Source organism: Aedes aegypti, chromosome 2 (genome assembly GCF_002204515.2).
Source record: "Aedes aegypti strain LVP_AGWG chromosome 2, AaegL5.0 Primary Assembly, whole genome shotgun sequence".
NCBI classification, from domain to species: Eukaryota; Metazoa; Arthropoda; class Insecta; order Diptera; family Culicidae; genus Aedes; species Aedes aegypti.
In genome coordinates, this window is record NC_035108.1 from 454079716 (window position 1) to 454098733 (window position 19018).

A 19018-nucleotide genomic window follows, 5' to 3' on the forward strand; every position below is an offset into this window, starting at 1 on the left:
ATCATATGGCGTAGCTCCCCATTTACGGACCTTTCGGTGGTCAGCCCGGTTCGTACAAGTGCATCACTACGCCGCCGTTGCATAATGTATGCGAAAGAGAGCGCGCCCATAACGAATGCACTTTTATGTTTGCCTCCATGGTGGTTCATGGTTGGTTCTGTAGGACAGTGGTTGCGGTATGGATGAAACCCGTTTATGAAACAATTTCACTGCTAAAAATAGCCCGGGAATGGTTTGTGAATGGTCCGAAGTCTACCTCGGTCAGTAATTAGCGAGATTCCTCCGTTCGGTGGAAGAGAGGCCACAAAATCTGCATCGAGGCCACGGACAACGTTGGTCGACCAATTCACCCTAAATGGTAAACCAATGAGAAGCGCAAGGACTTCGGTTCGGCATCCCTCCAAACACAGACGACACACAAAGTAATTCAGCGGCGAATGTTTATGATGCAATTTAGATTTAAATATGGAGCAATTAATCACCGTTGTTGGATATATACTGCCCAGTCGGGGCAGTCAACGAGTTACGAGACCGTTTGTGGACGGTAATTTGTTCCATGGACGACGGACATTGTTGAAATCGAGAACCGATTGGCAAATAACGAGCTCCGAACCGAACCGAACTGATTGCTAATCGGTAGACTGTTCTTTGCTCAGCAGGCCGTTCTGCACAGTTTGTTGCGTTGTCATGGAGCACCCAGCACTCTGGAGTCATCATAAAATGTTTAACAAATGTAGACTTTGTTGTTGAATTGGCCCTCAGCAGCGCGCGTCTGTCATGTACTTATTGGGCTCGGGCAGCATAACGTTGAAATGTGCAACCACTTGCAGCGACGCAATGTTTATGTCAAACGCAATTATCACTGACTCTGGCTTGCAGTTGCAGGATGCATTGCAGCAGACTTGTTTTGCCTGCGTTGAATAATAATAATCATCGCAGCATGCGGCAAGCGGTTCGTTCCCAGGGGCAACCCGCACTGAATTATGCTGACGACGACGACGACGACAGGGCAAAAGTGGCGACGGCAAAGCTCTCCTAGTCACGTTCATCATAACTTTTAATGGAGTTGGCGAAATTCACCCCCGGAAAGAATCTTCCATTCCCAATGGCAACCGACAAATGAGACGTTCTTGGAGCGAAATGCAGCAGCTACACTGAGGAAAATTTTCACTAAGGTTTTACTTGAAATCTCAAGTAGATTTTATCCATTCAGTTGAAAACTCAAAAGTTATTTGTTGCATTGATGAAAATATTTCTATAAAAAATCAATAACTTTAAATTCACAAGAATATAACATTTTAAACGGTTGCTAACTGTTTTCAGTGAAATTTACATTCATTTTACTCTGAGTATAAAGAATATGCTGCAGTTGCAGTCTGCAGCCACTGCCACTCCGCCAGGTCAAGTTTCGTTGGCTTGAATGGGAAATAGAATCGGATCGCTGCTGCCATTTCCGTTTTGGTGAAGAACGGGGTAAATATGTGTGCCAGTTTCTTGAAAAGGATGCTTTTTGAACGCTCTGCTCTATGAAGACGTCACACTACACGCAGCAATGCACATCGAGGTGAAGATGTGAGTGCTGAAAAATCACAAACCGTGTCAAAACGGCTCCCAAGGAAAGTTTTTGCAAAGCATAACTACATACATATGTATGTGTGTCCGTAGGAACGAAGGAACAAAAACCTATTGGCACATTTTTGTCGAAATATATAAGAATAAGAGTTTCAGAGAGATGTTGATTTATGATGTCTGCTTCAATAAAACATAGAATTGTTTTCAAATTTATGTAAACGTGATGTTTGGGTATTCTAAAAACGGTTTTGGAATGTTATGAAAAAAATAAACAGTTTTAAAGGATATTGGAAGTGACGTGACTAAGAAAGTTATTATCATCGTTAGTGCTAAACTGTCTGTGATCAGAAAGAGATATTTTCATGTTTTGTCCTGCCTATAAACCTAGGCTTAAGTGCCATTGGTCACTTATCGGTTTAGATATCTCTATACGAAATAGTCTTCTGACTCGACAAGCGGTAATTCAATTGGCATATTGGCACACAAAAAGCCAAAATACGTCTGTTCGAATATGTGAAGAGCTTTAACTCTTCAAAATATTATCCAATGTTTTCATAAAAGATCTTCAGAGATTCTTCCATCGTTTTTTAAATTTTTTATCGAAAGATTACTTCAATTTTCTTGCCACAAATTCTAGGAACTCATACAAACATTTCTGAAATATACTCAGAATTCACGAATCAACGTCAGGCCGAATTTAATGAATCCCTTGAACATTTGAAGATTCATATCCTACTAGTGGTCCCAGCAAACTTGCTATTAAGTAGGCTGTTGAAAAATGCTATGGATCGTCCCGTACAAAATAACAGTTCCGTGCATCCTCTTTTTCAAACGTGAATATCCTGGGATTTTTATACACACAAACACGTCGGAACCCTTGACGAAGATAACAGAGAAAGAATCATTCATATCCGTTGACCCGTTCGTAAGCCATTTCGTGACATACAAACACCATTCCAGTTTTATTTATATAGATATCATGAACAAAATTTGACATTCAGAGAATGCAATTCGAAAAACATTTCACATAATCTGATTTTCTCTAGCAAATGTCATAAAAAATCCGATCAGTGTAGAATTCTTATATTTGTTTTGGAATAAGTCGCTTCATTCTTATAACATCCATTTCCCCACCTCGGTCAAGTGCTGTGCTGTGCGAAGGCACAAGCTGAACTGTTAGTATTCGCACGCAATCGAAGTGATTTTGTTTTTCACTCAGGTATCCGGGCAGTGCTACTTATGTGAAAGCCCAAGAATTTTAGTCTGTGTGTATTGCGAGTGTTGTGAAGAATTTGAAGGTGATTTGTAACTGCCCTGTCGACATTGGGTTATCAATTTGTGAGCTCGTTTCATGGTTTTATTTCAAATGAGTCATATGTTATCACACATACTGGGATAATCATGAAGATGCAGAGGTATACTCGGTCTATAATACTGTATTTCTGTCTTCCTATGCTCAATGAAGGTAACACATACCGTAACGTGTAATAAAACACAACAGATGTCCTTTTTTTGTATTTAGAAAATCTTTGAATGGTTCGTCACCATAAAATATCAATATCTGTTTTATGGGTACATGTTTTGAAGATTTTCTGAGGTTGCTAGTGATAATTTGACCAATATTGATGTCACTCGTGAATTTTTGGTACAGTTTCAGCACTTAAGCTTATCTAATAAAAAAAATATCAGAGGGATGATGCAAAACAGTTTAAGAAGTACTGTCCTACAGATTTCTCGAAAAAAAAACTGCAGGATTCGTTTGTGTGAAACTCCAGGTTCCTTTGAAGATTTATTCAGAAATTTCTTCCCTGCAGAAATTTCTGTACAGATTTCTCCATCAATGCTACCGAGAATTCATCCACAAAATTTTGAAACGGGATTTTCAAAGAATTATTAACTAAATTATTCAGCAGTCTGATGTTAGTACCTCCAGCAATTTCCACAGCGAATGCTCCGAATATTCTTCCATAACTTCGGCCGGGAATTTCCTTCAGATGCTTATCCAGGATCTTCCGATGATTTCTGGAGAAATTCTATCAGTAAAAATCCTCGTTCCTCTAGTCCTTGAGAAGATTCCACAGGGATGCCTCAGAAGATCATCCACGGTTTCTTCTAGGGATTGATCTAGAAATTCTTCTATGCATTATTTAGAGGAATCCCCCAGGATTTTTTCCATCGATTCCTTATGTTTCTAATTCTTTTCAAATCGCTCCGGCGGTTCCTAGATTAATATTTCTACTTACTTTCTTTTTTTATGGCGCTACGTCCTTCAGGGCATGACCTACGCCACAATGTTACGCCACAAAATTTGGTCCACGGCTGCTAGCCTCCAGTTTCTCGGTCGCCTCAGACTTCCAAGATCCTGCTCCAAACTACCTTGTCGGCTTGTACCGGCTGAATTCGAGGTGAACACGATTTTTGTGGGATTGTTGTACAGCATTCTCACAACGTGTTCCGCCCATCGAACCCTTCCAGCTTTAGCGACTTCTGGGTTCACCGTAGAGTTGCGCAAGCTCGTGGTTCATTCTTCTCCTCCATACGCCGTTCTCACATACTCCACAAAGATCGTCCTAAGCACACGTCGTTCAAAAACTCCTAGCGCTTGCAGGACCTCTTCGCGCATTGTCTGTTTCTCATGCCCGTAGAGGACTACGGGTCTTATCAGCGGCTTGTACATGGTACGCTTAGTACGGAGGTGAAGTTTACCAGACCACAAAGTCTTGTGGAGTCCGTAGTAAGCACGACTTACGACAATGACACGTCTTAGAATTTCTCCGCTGCAGTTGTTATCCGACGTTACCAATGATCCGGGACAGACAAATTCGTTCACCACCTCGAACTCATCCCCGTCGATCACCACGCGTCTGCCAATGCGAGCTCTATCGCGCTCGGTTCCTCCAGCAAGTAGATATTTTGTCTTCGACGTATTTACCTTCAACCCAACCCGTTCCTCAGCCTGGTATACTGTTCAGCAACCACTGGCTGGATTTATAGAAAATCGTGCCCTACATGTTGAAGACTTGTCTTCCTTCTCTGCGCCATTCTGGTGTTCATCGTTGTACTGCTTCCACCTTTCAATTACCTCACGTTCGTCCGTCAAGATACCTCCGTCCTTAGGCCGGCACATTGCAGCTCGCGCACAAAGGCTTTGCGGGATGTATTGAGTTTCTTTCCGAACTTACGCGTTTCTTGAGAACGATATAGCTGCTCCATCTCTTCATACTCCAACTCTTCCAAGTGGCACTTCTTATCCCGGAACAGATGGGTTTGCTGTCTTCGCTTCTGTTTGTATCGTTAATCGCCCGCGTTGCATTCTTCTCGTCAAAAACCATCTGACACTCCTTGTCGAACCAACCGTTCCGTCGATTCCCTTCCACGAACCCAATTGCTCCTTCCGCTACGTTGTTAATGACTGCTTTGACAATACTTCAGCAGTCCCCAAGTGGGGCGTCGATGAGCTCTCCCTCATCCAGCAACGCAGCATCAAGACTATGCGCGTAATCAGTTGCGACTTCGGGTAGCTTGAGTCGTTCCAGATTGTACCGTGGCGAGCGTCGGTACCGAATGTTGTTTACAGCGAAAAGTCTTTGGCGCGCTTCAACCATCACAAGGTAGTGGTCCGAATCAATACTTGCGCCGCGATAGGTTCTGACGTCGATAATGTCCGAGAAGTGTCTTCCATCAATTAAAACGTGGTCGATTTGCGATTCAGTTTGTTGGGGTGATCTCCAGGTGTACCGATACGCGAGGCTGTGCTTTAAGTAGGTACTACGTATGGCCATGTTTTTGAATGCCGCTAAATCAATCAGTCTAAGGCCGTTTGCGTTCGTAAGCTGGTGAGCGCTGAACTTCCCTATAATCGGTCTAAATTCCTCCTCCTGGCCAACCTAAGCGTTGCGATCTCCGATAACGACGCGTAGAAAGCGTCCTTATCGTCATCGTCACTTGCTAGGTGAAGGCTGTGCACGTTGATTACGCTGATATTGAAGAAACGGCCTTTGATCCTCAACTTGCACATTCTGTTGTCGATTGGCCACCATCCAATCACGCGTCTCTGCATTTCGTCCATCACGATAAAAGCTGTGCCCAGCTCATGTCTGTTGCCGCAGCTCCGGTAGATGGTATAACCATCCCTATAGGTATGTACCGTCGACCCTTTCCAGCAAACCTCCTGCAGCGCTACGATGTCGAACTTGCGGACCCTCAATAATTCGGAAAGAATGCGGATACTTCCCAAGAAATTGAGAGACTTACAGTTCCATGATCCGAGTTTCCAATCGTTAGTCCGTTTTCGATGCCTGGGTCTATGCCAATTGTTCCGTTTTGAATTTACATTATATGCTTCCTGTACTGATGGTTTTTATGGCTGGCTTGTAAGGTCTGCACCAAACCCATGTCTCGCCGGAGGACCATCGTGCACAGCACTGTTTTGGAGTCCCGCGCTGGCACTAGGACGATGATCAGCCACTCCTAACATAAAGAACAGACGCTGTTTTGAACCGCCCCTATCATGGAGAACAGACGCTCTGGTGAGCTACACCCTCAGAAAAGACTTGTCAGAATTCGATCAAGGTCCCACCGGGGTTGATTACCCGATCTTTCCTATGGTTACTATTAACCCAGGCGGCACCGCGGGGAGATAAGGATAGAAGTTACTGAACAAGAGGCTAAGGATCACAAATGGGTTCTATTTTATACATGCATGTACGTAAAGTACCAATGGTAGGCAATGTCCAGTCATTTACCATCTATCAATATTTCTAGGCTTTCTCAATAAATCCCTTCGACTATTTCTGTACAAATTTCTCCAGGGATTCTATCTAAAAATTTTCTATAATTCATTCTTAAGCCCATGCAAGATATTATCCAAGGTTCCGTTTTGTAATTCCACCAAAAATACGTCAAAAACAAGAAATTTATCTAAGGAATCCTCCAAGGCTTCCTCAATCGTTCCTGAACTTACTCCAAAGATCCTTGCAGGATTACATCAGATATTGTACAACAAGACCAAATCATTCAACGCTTTACTTTACTCGGGCAATCGTTAAGACAACAGATATCTGCGTTTCAATTCGTTTGGATTGCTTCGTAATCAGTATCGTCATATCAGTTGATTAATTTATCTGGGTAGGCCGAGTTGAAATCAATAAACGGACCTTGAACTTCCAGAATTCATCTGAATTCGCCAACGAAGTACTCCAACTAAGGACAGTTTCAGCCTATCAAACATAATTCTGAACAGGACAGTTCTGTATACGCTGAGTAGAGATGAGTTATCAGGGTAAATCTAGTTTGTTGATTCTGTTGCATGCTCTCATGCATTTTTTCTTTTTATTTAAATAGTTCGTCATTATGGTTTTCATATATTCTTCTTTTTGAAGACGAACCAGTCATCGGCTGGAAGTCTCGATAATAAAGGTAATAATAACAACAATAATAATAAATTCTTCTACCAATATCTTTCCACCGCAATACATCAATTCAAAACTAATTTTAAGTTAAAGTAATATTTTTCCTCCTTATCCATGGACCGACCAAAGGTGACTCCCAGATCTTGTTCCTTCCTCACTAATCAACACTCTTCCCGTGGTGATTGTGGAGATGCAGAGGTATTCTCGGTCTCTAGACGCAACAATCTTTACATTACCAACATTCCTTCCTAATCCCAACTAATTGTAAGGACTTGGCCGGCGCCGTTATTGATCAATAATACGAGAACTACTAAAATGTGCATTTCGAGAGTAAGCGGAAAGTTCCATGCCTTATTCATATGAATCTAAGAGCAATTCTTACCAGTTCCGATCAATCACGGAGTAGAAATCATTGATATGTACATTCAATCTATGCCTTGCTATGCTATGCCTTATAGCCTTTCTTTTGGAATATCTTTATGAACTCGTTCAGTCACCAACTTGGTGATATGACGATTTCTAAGTACTACTATCCGTACCAGATCTGCAAGTTTCAAGACGACTTCTTCACGACACATCTTCATTTTTTAACGTTCCTCAGCACCCAAACGTCTTGGGCAGAAACAGATAGCACATCTGATCGTCCGCCCCCACACTTCACAGAGCGTAGAGATTATTACGTCGTTCCAAGTTTTCTCCATCGTCATTTCCCGCCCATTTACGCAAAATGTATTGACTTAACCGCGAGGTCATCCGCCGAGCCGCCTCACAATTATATACGACCGTATGTTCTCGATTTGCTCGATTTTGTGCGCGAGTTCACCCGTCTTCTGGCCATATTTATGCGCTGAAAGGAGAAATTAGCAAACGGCTGTCATAAATTTACATATGTTAATAGATTTGTGTTGCTTTCGTTCGGTGAAGACGGCGGCACGCCAAAATTGGAACTCAAGCAGCCGTGGAGCGAGATTTCGATAATGTAGCAAGTCGCTTCCGAATGTGTTGTAACGTTTGTCGTTTTGGGAATCTCAAAACATGTGATCAGTGCCAACAACAATTTTACTCGGAGGGAAGCATAACAGCGGGGCTGGTAGCGGGTCACTTTACAGTGACTTTTTATTTATTTATTTTTTTTTTATCTGGTCTCTCCTTTTTGAAAGCATTTTCGCTAAAGACTCGTTTTCCAAAAATAAGTCACTATTTTCAACTAGTGTGGAAAAAAATTACACAGCGTAACAAAAATGACATTTTTGCGTATCTGAAGGATCAAATTATGTGTCTCTAGTAGATTTAGGGTTGCTGATTCTGATGCTGTTTTCGGAAATGTTCCAGCACGTTGCGATTTCATACTACAGGTCGCCAAAGTTGTATAAAACACTGGTTTTGTTGATGTTTACATGAAATTTAATTTGGTTAAAATTGCATGATTAAATTTAGATTAAACCGATTTTTTCAACATGCTGGCAGTCATTATACGAAATTCTTCATTCTTATACGGCAGAATACAACACATTTCTAAACCATCAAGTGTTGCGAACTTTGTACTTAAGTATTGTTATATACATGAAGTTTGAATTTTGTAGCAAATTGAGCAAATAAATTGCCATACAATCTGACAAACTTTTTTTTGTTGGGTAGGTTAAGCCACTGCGTCCATCAAATCTGACAAACTTGCATGCAAGTTTGCTGAAATATTCAAATTTTGTATTTTCAACTGCCAATATCTCAAAAACTAGACGCGCTATGAAATTTTTGAAAACGGTACAGGATTTAGCAACTCTTAATTGAGTAAATAACAGTACCGTTTTGATTCATAACACGGACAGCTTCAAATTCCGGACACTCTACTTTGTATGGGAAACATTTCACACGAAATGTTTCAATTTTTGCCGTTCAAAAGTTCTCACTTCCGACGCTTGTTTTAATACGCATTTTCCATAAAAAAATGCATACAAATTTATAATGCTCAACTGCCTTAGACGTCTCTTCAGTGGTTCGACGATTTATATCGATGATTTGACTTTTCTTTTAATGATTTTCATGAGCTGTGCGGAATTCAAATCAAAGTGTCCAGAATATGAGGCAAAAGTGAGGAAGCGTTCGGAGTAAGAATCATGCAAAGTCCACACATTTTGATTTATTTAAAATTATTCTATTTGCGGAAGCGTATTTTTTACCCATCTTTCGAAAGTTAAGGGTTTCCGACACTCGATAACGCTAAGGAATCATACAGAATGATTTATTTGGCATGCTCTATATTGAGTTATACTTCACTCACTGAATCCTTAAGTGTCCGTAATATGAATCAAAACGGTATTTTGATGCTTGAGACAAAAACGTATTCCGCAGTGAAATATTTCACTACCAGCCCTGATAACAACTCCGTTTCGGAGGAAACGGCTAGGAAAATTTATGCACCCTACCGGCAAGATCCACCTGTTGTTGTGGTTGTCGCTGTCGTTGTTCTCCACGAGACGCTTGAATAAATCTGTCGGAAAGTCTCGTGACTAAGTGTCCCATAAGTCACCGAGCGTTGTTTTCAGCCCCGGGAAGAAAACACATAAGGAAGGAACGACGAAAAAAATCGCCGCTGCACCCAAGATTCCACCTCGCTCGCTTCATTAATCATCGGCTCGTAAAATGTTGGCTATTTTTCTTTCCGTTAATTACATTCATTAATTTTGTTTGGTGTAGCCGAGGCATTCAACGACGACAGCAAATTCCCGTTCTCCGTTGTGGGAGTGAACGCAAACGGAAAGAGACTTTTACTTTTTATGTGCTCCCACCACGGGTTAGGTGTTCATTTATTCGGTTGATGAAAGCCGTCGCTGTACGAGGGTCAAGTCGAGTAGGACCTTAATTGCATAATCGTTTAAAAGTGAACGTGGCTCAGGAACTGATTATGTTGCATTGTTGGCAGCTTTGGCGTATCTGAGGCGCCGTGGCTTAGTTGGTTAAAGCGCCTGTCTAGTAAACAGGAGATCGTGAGTTCGAATCTCGCCGGAGCCTATCAGTTGTAATGTTTTTTTTTATATAAACGATTACATTCAAACTTAAATCATTTCAAGTTAAATCAGTAAATGCATTACTAGCACTCTTATTTCCTTCACAATGCAAAAAGCAATGCTCATGAAACAATAAAATATCTACTTGCGGGCTGACATAGTTCGCAGTCGAGCAAGTCATCGATCGGGGCGTATCTGCGCTAAAGTGAATCTCTCAAGGTCGCCTAGTTCCCGTCCCTCGCCGCTCTCCGGTATCGCATCGTAGTCGAGGAATTCGCTCAATTAGTTGTACTCCTTGCTCCACCATGCCCCGGCGGCGTCCCGCCAAATCAACTTTTCAACTGGGTACTCTATCCGTTCCCTTACCCACTCGTTACCGTACGCGCCTCTCTGTGATAGATCGCGCTCCGAAGATACGAGCTTTTGTGCGGAACGGGCTCGAAGTCAAGCGAGAACTAGTTTGAATTCAAATGAGCCTGGCTTCTGCTCTTTCCGAGTTCTGTTTGTCTCGTCGTATAATGTGTAATGTGAGTATATAGCGTAGCAAGGAGGTGCGCTAAGTAAGGCTCGCATTGGGCTCCAGCCTGATGAAACCCTAAGGGTCCCTAAGCAGGGTGTCGACTACCTGAAAAAACCTGGAAAGTCAGGGAATTTCACTAGAGGTCAGGGAAAATATAAATACTACAACATCAAACAAGTTGATTGTCTGCATTCAATGCGATTTATGGAAAAAAATAGCGGTACACCATTGAGAAAACGCTCTTATGCATAGTAGAGTAAACTGTACATTACTACTTATACTTACCCTAAGAATCCAAAATTTTCTAAGATGAAAAGCATCATCAAAACTGTTTAAAATGAAAAGCATCAACAGCATAATCAGTGCTCTTCGAAGTTGGCGTAGAATTCCCAAAAATATTTAGTTCTAAAGTTTCCTAGATCAACCCATTGCCTAGCTTCGCTCATTTTGCTCAAAATCTTGAGAAAAATGGATTTCACTCCATCAAAGGATGTCAGTCTTTTCTCAAATATCTTAGTTAAACTGGTGAAACGATAAATAGAGAAAAAAAACAATGAGGGTTCTCATTTTCAAGAGTATAAATCTGCAGGACAGGATATTTTCTGTTTTTTATCAGGTTTTTTTTCTCTGGAAACAGTATATATTAAGATAATGCCGCAAACTCCTCTTATACTGATAGTTTTCCATTTTGCTATCTATTTCAATTTCAATTTTTCTATTTTAATTTTCCTGAATTTTTTGAAAATGTGGTGAATTAGAGTTCAAGGGTTACTTCAGGTTTTTTATCAGGAGCTTACTTACAAATATGTCCAGTTTGTTTTTATAAGATTAAACTCAGGAAGGTCTGCAGATATTCTGAAGATCATAATATTCCTCGATAAAATTTCGTTGGGAATTTCAGAAAATCCTTGAAAGTTAAAATTTGCGGAATTGGGTTTGAAGGAATCTGCTCGATAATCCATTGACAGTTTGTGAGATTACTTGGAGATACTCATTGAAAATTCTTTGAGGGGTTATTTGAGTTTATTAGCGCGTTATTCAATCTCAGAATGCATTTTGTCAAAAATATCTTGATGATTTCTTCGGGAAAATAAAAACATATCGGAATCCTGAAAAAATAGCTAAAATAAATAATCTGTAACAGATCATCGTGAAGATTTATAGAAAGTATTATATGAAATGATTAATACATTTTACAAAACATTTGTGTGTGATTTAAAAAAAAAAAAAAATAAAGTATTCTTAAAATATTGCTTAAAAAATCATAATGAACACATTAAACGAATGCGTATTTTGAGTCCATAAAAAGGAAAAAAATCCAATTACCCTCAGCTAGTTTTCAAATTTTATATAAGTACCGCTTTTTTATCTTCATTAACGAGTTGTTTAGCCCTAGGCTAGTCCAGGAACCAACGGCTTTACTTTCCTTCCGAAGGAAGTCGGTACTATAGCTTTTTAACTTTATAAATGACTATCTCGGGGATGGGATTCGATCCCAGATCCTCGGCGTGAGAGGCATGTATTCTAACCACTACATCAGGCCCGTCCCCATAAGTACGATGTGCTGCTTTCATCCATGGTGATGATAATCACATCAAATGTCAGAAACATCAAATACAAAATTGGGTGGATAAGGTATCCGGCAACATGAACACTATCGAGAAATTTAGTGAATGCAATATTCTTAATGGCTGACATTCGTTCTGATATGTAAAAGGCTCTTCCTTGGTCACACTAGCAATAAAAAACTTTTCTGGGTTCGTTATTTTAAGCATAAGCATAAGCATTGATGACCGTACAATTCGTAGTTGCTACTCCGTGATTGACCAGAATAATCGAAGTTGCACAAGGAACCAAGAGATGTAGCTTGGGAGCAGCTTTCCATCTTCAATGTACACTTTCGAGAACTCCAGACATTAAAAAGTCAATAACGGCGCCGGCCACGTCCTTACGGTCATCGGGGGAAGGGAAGGAATGTTAGTGTGACATCCATTGTTACTAGAGACCGAGATCACCTCTGCATCTCCATGGTTGTCATGGGAAGGAGTTGTGTTAGTGGGAAGGGATCATAGCTGCATGATCAGGATTCACCTTGGTAAGTGATGCGACTCATGCAACCTCAGTTCAAAAAATCACCCATCAATACTCTAAAGACAACGTGAACATACGACAAGTCGACTCTTTTAGCGTCGAACCATTCAAAGGTTATTTTTTTAAAATGATAAAAATCAGGCAAAAGGAAATGTATGGGCTTTTTAATGTTAATGTACAATAGTCTATGTCGGCACTTACATTGATGAACTGTTCATATTTTGTTAGGTCAATTTATTTAAGTAACATTCCTACCGTTGTCATAATATATAGATATTCCATAATATGTGTTATATTTAAAGTAAAAGCATGAAACGAGCTCACCAAATTGATCCTCATCCATCCTTGATTAAGGAGCTGTAGCTAATTTAATCAGCATGCTCGTTTCACAAAACGAAAAGATCACTCCGGCGACGCGAGAACCTAAACTCAATTGCACTTAGAACGCGTGCAAACTAAAACGAGAAAAAAATTCCGGCGACGTGACGACGCAAAAATCACGACTTTTCTAGTGAAGATGATACGATGCCAAAACCCAAACCCCCAAGACACGAATCTACAGATCCAGACAGCATCTCAAGCAGAAAACCTTATCGATTGGTTACCACCAGCGAGCGAGCATTCGATCAAGCCCTCAGCCCGATCCGCTGTCCGGCTCTCCAGATCCGTGCCCCCGAAAATTTGAGATCCGGCTAAGATGCATTTTCACCTTCCGCTTGGGCTTTAACGAAACACTGCCCAACAGAACGCGTGCAGAATAACCGTTTCATTTTCGCTTTTTTCACAAACTGCACCAGTCGTTTCACTGTTTTTACCAGCCGAATCTAGTAATTTGCAGAGACGATAAAAACGTGACAGATAAATTTTCAACACATCCGTTCGCGCGCGCTGCCTACTGCGATCCTTTTCTGGGTTCGTTATTTTGCACAAAAATTAGATTTTTTCACCTACAAAAAGTTAAGGAGTTACTGGGGGAAATATTAGAAAAATTCCTGAACAAATATTGGAGGAATACTTGGAAAAATTCGATTGAGAATCAAAAAAGTTATTTCTGATAAATCTCTATTGAGTGAAGCGATTGTCTAAGAAAGTTCTTTGGTAATGGCTTTGTCTGGAAAAGAAGAAAAAAGTCAAAATTCAGGAAGGAAGTCCTTCCACTAAAAACATGGGGAATAATCTTGATAGTGTTGCGTCTTATATACAAAAAATGGTATAACCAGAAAGCGGAAGATGACAAAAAAATGTGAAATTATATCTGAGGTAGTTCAGTATACGAGTTCATCGTTTTCACAATTTTTAATATATATTTTGTACTTGAAGTTTTGAAATGAGTATGGTCAATAGGTGACTCAGAATTTTCTGAGCTTATACTCAACTTTTACCGCTTTGTTCATTCGAATTATTAAGTTTGAAAAGTAAATACTCAAACGCTCAGTTTTATCATATCATCTTTAATAAAGGCGTAAGAAAAAGATATATTACAGGTGTATTTGAGTAAAGTAAAAGCTTTTGCTTAGTTTGTTCATACGATATGAAACATACCAACAAATCTGCACGGTCTGGATTTTTTCTGATAAAGGAAAGTCAGGGAATTTTATTTTCAAAATTGAGTCGACACCCTGCTAAGGATTTTATATAGTACTAAAAAGAATCAGCTTAATGAAAACCATTTTCAGGGTGTCCATTAGCCTGGGACACGGTTATATGAAAAATTTAGATTCTCGCTCCAGTCCACTTTTTGGATTGCATTTAGGTCCCATAACAACTTGCAAAATTTCAGCTCGATCGGAGAAACTATATTTTAGCGCCAGCCGTTCAAAGTTTGTATGTATGGGATTTACTATGGGAAAACTTACTTTTGCAAAGAGAAATCGCCAGAGATCGCCTATTGTCCTCTGTAAAAATTCTAAACTCAGATCTCGATAGGTCTCGAAGACCGCAAAGCAATTCGATGCTTATGATAAAAGTAGAGTATTTTATAAATTAAATCTAAAATGTTCTATAAATTAGTTAGATCAAGTCCCCCAAATGGTCAAACTTTGTATAAAAACGAAACGAAAATATCAGGTCGCAGGATCATTTTGTCATTCATTTTTAACTTTCTGGGCATCCGGGAATTGGAAAACTGATTTTGAATGGGCAGGGTGGGTGTCCGGCATTTGGCCGAACGCCGTTTGGCCGAACGCCAGTTGGCCGAATGCCATTTGGCCGAACAGGTCATTTGGCCGAATCACGAAAAAAAATGCTTCAACGCTTATAAGCAGGAGTCATAAGTGTGACCCAATAACTAATAAGGTAATTCCATTTTTGATTTTAATAATGTGGCCAAACGTCATATTTGTCGTTATATTAGTGCTCCAAGGGAATAATTGAAACGATCCGTTAATTCAGGACGAAGTTTTGAACTCGTGTCAAGACTCTAAGCTGATGGTTGGTTCGTTCCTGGATTACCAATGGTGTGCTAGGTTTACTCCTGATTGATTTTCATCATAATATTTTTCTTCTTCTAAACATAGGCTATTCTTTCGATTTGTACTGGTTCCATAATTATTGGCAATTATAAATCTTATATTTGTATTGGGAATTTTACCTTCTTTAAATTATTGTCAGTTCTTTGTAGTTATACTGATATAATAATTATATGCATTACACTTGCTTAATTTTTTATAACAGATTTTTTCCTTCTTTTGATCATAGGATGTTCTTTCATATTTGAATATTTTTCATAGTTCATTGGAATTTTGGCTTATAATACGCTCATAGAGAGTCTTATTAAAAACATATTTTTTAGCGCAAGGGTTAACTTAGGAAAGATTTCATTCTCCTCCAAGACTCTGCACCGTTGCTTTCGAATATCAATAAATCAAACGATTCAGTGATCGTCAAATAGGGTCGTAATTTCTCCGTCGAGAAAAGAAGAAACCAAAACTCGTGTTCGTTAGAACTATGAATAAAATTGTTTAATACGATTCGAAGCATTGAAGCGAACCGATGCTACAGAAGGACGAATAAGTCTTAAACTGTCTTTTAGTTACTGTCAAAAGCTGACTACAAACGCAATGCGAAAACCTCTGCTGGCTACTATTACCGGTAGCAGTGAAGTTAATAATTGCTTTCATTTAGCATGTTCTTCTTTCAGCATTGACTATTTCTTGACTAATACTAAAGAGCTGTACATAAATGATAATTTATCCTTCTTTAAGAATAAATTGTTCTTTGAAATTCATTAAAAATTCATGCTAACTATTATCTATCATCTATTTTTTTCAATTTCGGGTAAACGGCAGTCGGCCAAATGGCATTCGGCCAAATGACCCTTTCGGCCAAATGACCCTTTCGGCCAAATGGCGTTCGACCAAATGGCAATCGGCTAAATGGCATTCGGATAAATGGCGTTCGGTCAAATGATCCGGAACCGGCAGGGTATATTTTTCACAGGTAAACTAAGTACTAAGTGCGTTCGTTATCATGCGGTTCTCGCTTAACTTATAATCAAAAAGGCCATTGATAATCACTTGCTTAGCACGTCGTATATGAGCATAAGCAAATGAATGAATGTACACCAAACCATAACCCTTGCTAGATAGAGAATTGGTGAATTACGTGTAAAATCATTCATATATTCAGTAACGAAGTTTTACATACGTGGTAACGAATGGTTTTAGGGCGTTGTCCTAAACTATGCGAGAGATGTTCCGAAATTCTATGGGGATCTCAATCCTCCATCCAAAATTTCATTTTTTTTTAAGATCTTCATACGGCTTTATAGCACCAGGAACATGAATATGAGCTGACTCTAGTCTGTATAGTAGGGTGTCCCAAAATTTCTCTTTGTCATAAAACTTGAGGGCTCAACCTCCAGTTGGTAGCTAAGAATGTTACAATCAAACTTTGTATGGGAGGAACGCTGAGAAATGACGTTTAGAGGTTGCCCTGTTGAAATTAAAAAAAAAAAGTCCTTTGTGGTCAAAACTATCAGAGAAAAAAGTATTTACTGTACTTTAATGCGATTCTGCTAAAAATACCGAGATAGTCACATATCTGTCCTCAGTAAATTTTGAATAACCTTAAAACAAGTAAAACTAGAGGTATGAATCCTTAGGCAAAATTTCCTATCTATTCTATTCTATTCTATTCTATTCTAAGCGCTTGCACAGCCAATATTATAAAGCATCCTGGAAATATCAGAATGTCTTCTGGTATTTTCTTGTCAATATTAATATTTGCAACACATCGGTAATGTGATACAAATATTAAAATGGCCAGGCCCTCTGTGCAGACTCGCTCTCTGAAATGAAAAGAAAACTATTATTTTTTCGAGAAGCAATATTCAAGAATTTCGAAACTTAAGCTTAGCCTGAAGCAAGAACCAGAATAATACCTCCAAAAAAAAAAAACACAGCGGTGTGATGCATACAGGCACAGGGGTCTACCCCGTTTGGCATAATGCCGTATGGCATAATGCCGTTTGGCATACAGTCGTTTGGCATAATAGCTGTTTGGCATAATGCCATTTGGCATAACGGTCGTTTGGCATAATCGCTAATTCGCATAATAGCCGTTTGGCATAATTGTGAAAAAACATTGAATTTGATCAAATTCCTTTCATTAAGCAAAGGGGTGTGTATAAACTGCTCACGATCGTACATTCCGTTGTCAGTTAGTGGTAGGACATACTTCTAATCATCATTTTTCAAGGAAACCAATATCCAATAAAGCTCTGTTGGAATTGCATCATACATGACTTCCAGCAAAGCCGGATTTACAAATGTGGGGCCCGGGGGCCATTATCTTGTGGGGACCCTTTTCCCAAAAAAATTAAAACGTTTTGATACTTCAGCATAGACTAGATATTTGTAGTGTTTTTATAACGTTTTCATTACCAGAGTCAAACTATTTTATAACGTTGAAAAATGCTTCAAACCCCTTATGTACGTTAACCAATCCGGAATTTAAATTATGGCAGGTAACGTATTTTAATATATAATGCATCATAGTAGATATTATATGTTTACAGTTAAATGTAATGTTTTTTGGGGCTTATTCGTCAACAACAAAATTCGATTGATGATTCTTTTCTTATAGGTACCTTAGTTCAAATTATGCTTATAGGTACTATTAAGGTTTAGTATTCAAGTTGTTGAACAAACAGATTTATTTAACAGTTTGAGTTGAAGAAATTGCTGTAGGGTTGGTAGCAGGTCTTTTTCTAAAGACTTCCCAACAAACATTTTCACGTAATAAAAGTTGAACCAACCACTCTTAAGCATATTTCAGCTGAATAAACTGTTCAGCTACTTATGTTTGGTGGGTAGGTTGCTATTTAAATGAGAAAGTCTCTGGATAGTCTCTATTTTTAATGGAAGATCTCTAAGGATTCTATTCTAATCAAAATGCTCTCTAGAGTTTCTTTTCCCCTCATTAGGATTGCAGTGAACCCTGATGTAAAATTCTACGGGCTCCAGAGAAAAAAAATCCAAGACCTTAATGCAGATTTTTTGCAAATTCTTTAAGAATTTCCTCTCACATGTCTCATGGGAAAACTTCAAAAAAAATTCTAGTGATTTTTTCAGAGATTTCATCTGAAATACTTTCAGGGATTCATTTTTCTACAGATTCCTCTACCAATACTCCCAGAAATTCTTCCATCGATTTTGCAAAGGATCCTTAGAGGACTTTCTCAAAAAAAAAAAACTTGAGCACTCCAACGATTCACCTCCAGTTATTTTCAGGGATTACCCCGAGTTTTCCAAAGACTATACTAAGAGTTCCTCCATATATTTTTTTCACTGATACTTTGACCGAATTTCATAGATGTTACTGAAGAAATCGATGAAAAAACTTCATACAATCGTGGAGGACTTAGGCCTTCCTTGAAAAATATCTAAAAGAATCCTTGGAGAAATTCCTGGGTAATTTTTATAGTCATCCTTGTTGAAATCCAGGTTCTATTCTTTACCCCCCTTGGAGAAATTCCTAGACAAAATTAAGGAGAAATTTCTTTGCAAAATATGGAGAAATTTAGCAAACATTCCACAGGAAATAATAGCTTAATCTTCGGAATTATCTCTGAATCTTTGGGAAAATACCTAAATTCTCATGAAATTCCTAGAAAAATTCATTGAAATTACTTACACTTATACAAGCAGTAACACTGTCGTAATGTCGTAATGAAGAATTACAAAAAAGAGAAATGTCTGGCCTGATTCTCCTTTCTTCTGGCTCATGTTAGATTACATTTCATTTTTATTTTCTGTTTCTTGTTTGATCCATTTTTGGTATTTTTTTGGTTCCCGCCTGGTCTCTTTTTGGTCCCTCTCTCTTTTTTTCAAGCTAGAGTTCTCTATATTTCCTATATTCAAGGCACTTAACGCTACCGATCGATAGACTGGTCGATAGAGTAATTTCCAAAATAAATA

At 39.1% G+C, this 19018-nt stretch overlaps 1 protein-coding gene and 1 non-coding gene across 7 annotated transcripts in view; both read left to right on the forward strand.

Moving 5' to 3' along the window:
• Positions 1-19018, forward strand: part of LOC23687794 (probable G-protein coupled receptor Mth-like 1) — a 427687-nt gene that overhangs the window by 289214 nt on the left and 119455 nt on the right. The gene's annotated exons all lie outside the window — the stretch shown is intronic.
• Trnat-agu lies at positions 9919-9992 on the forward strand. The gene has a single exon. It is a non-coding gene; the product is annotated as a tRNA-Thr (tRNA).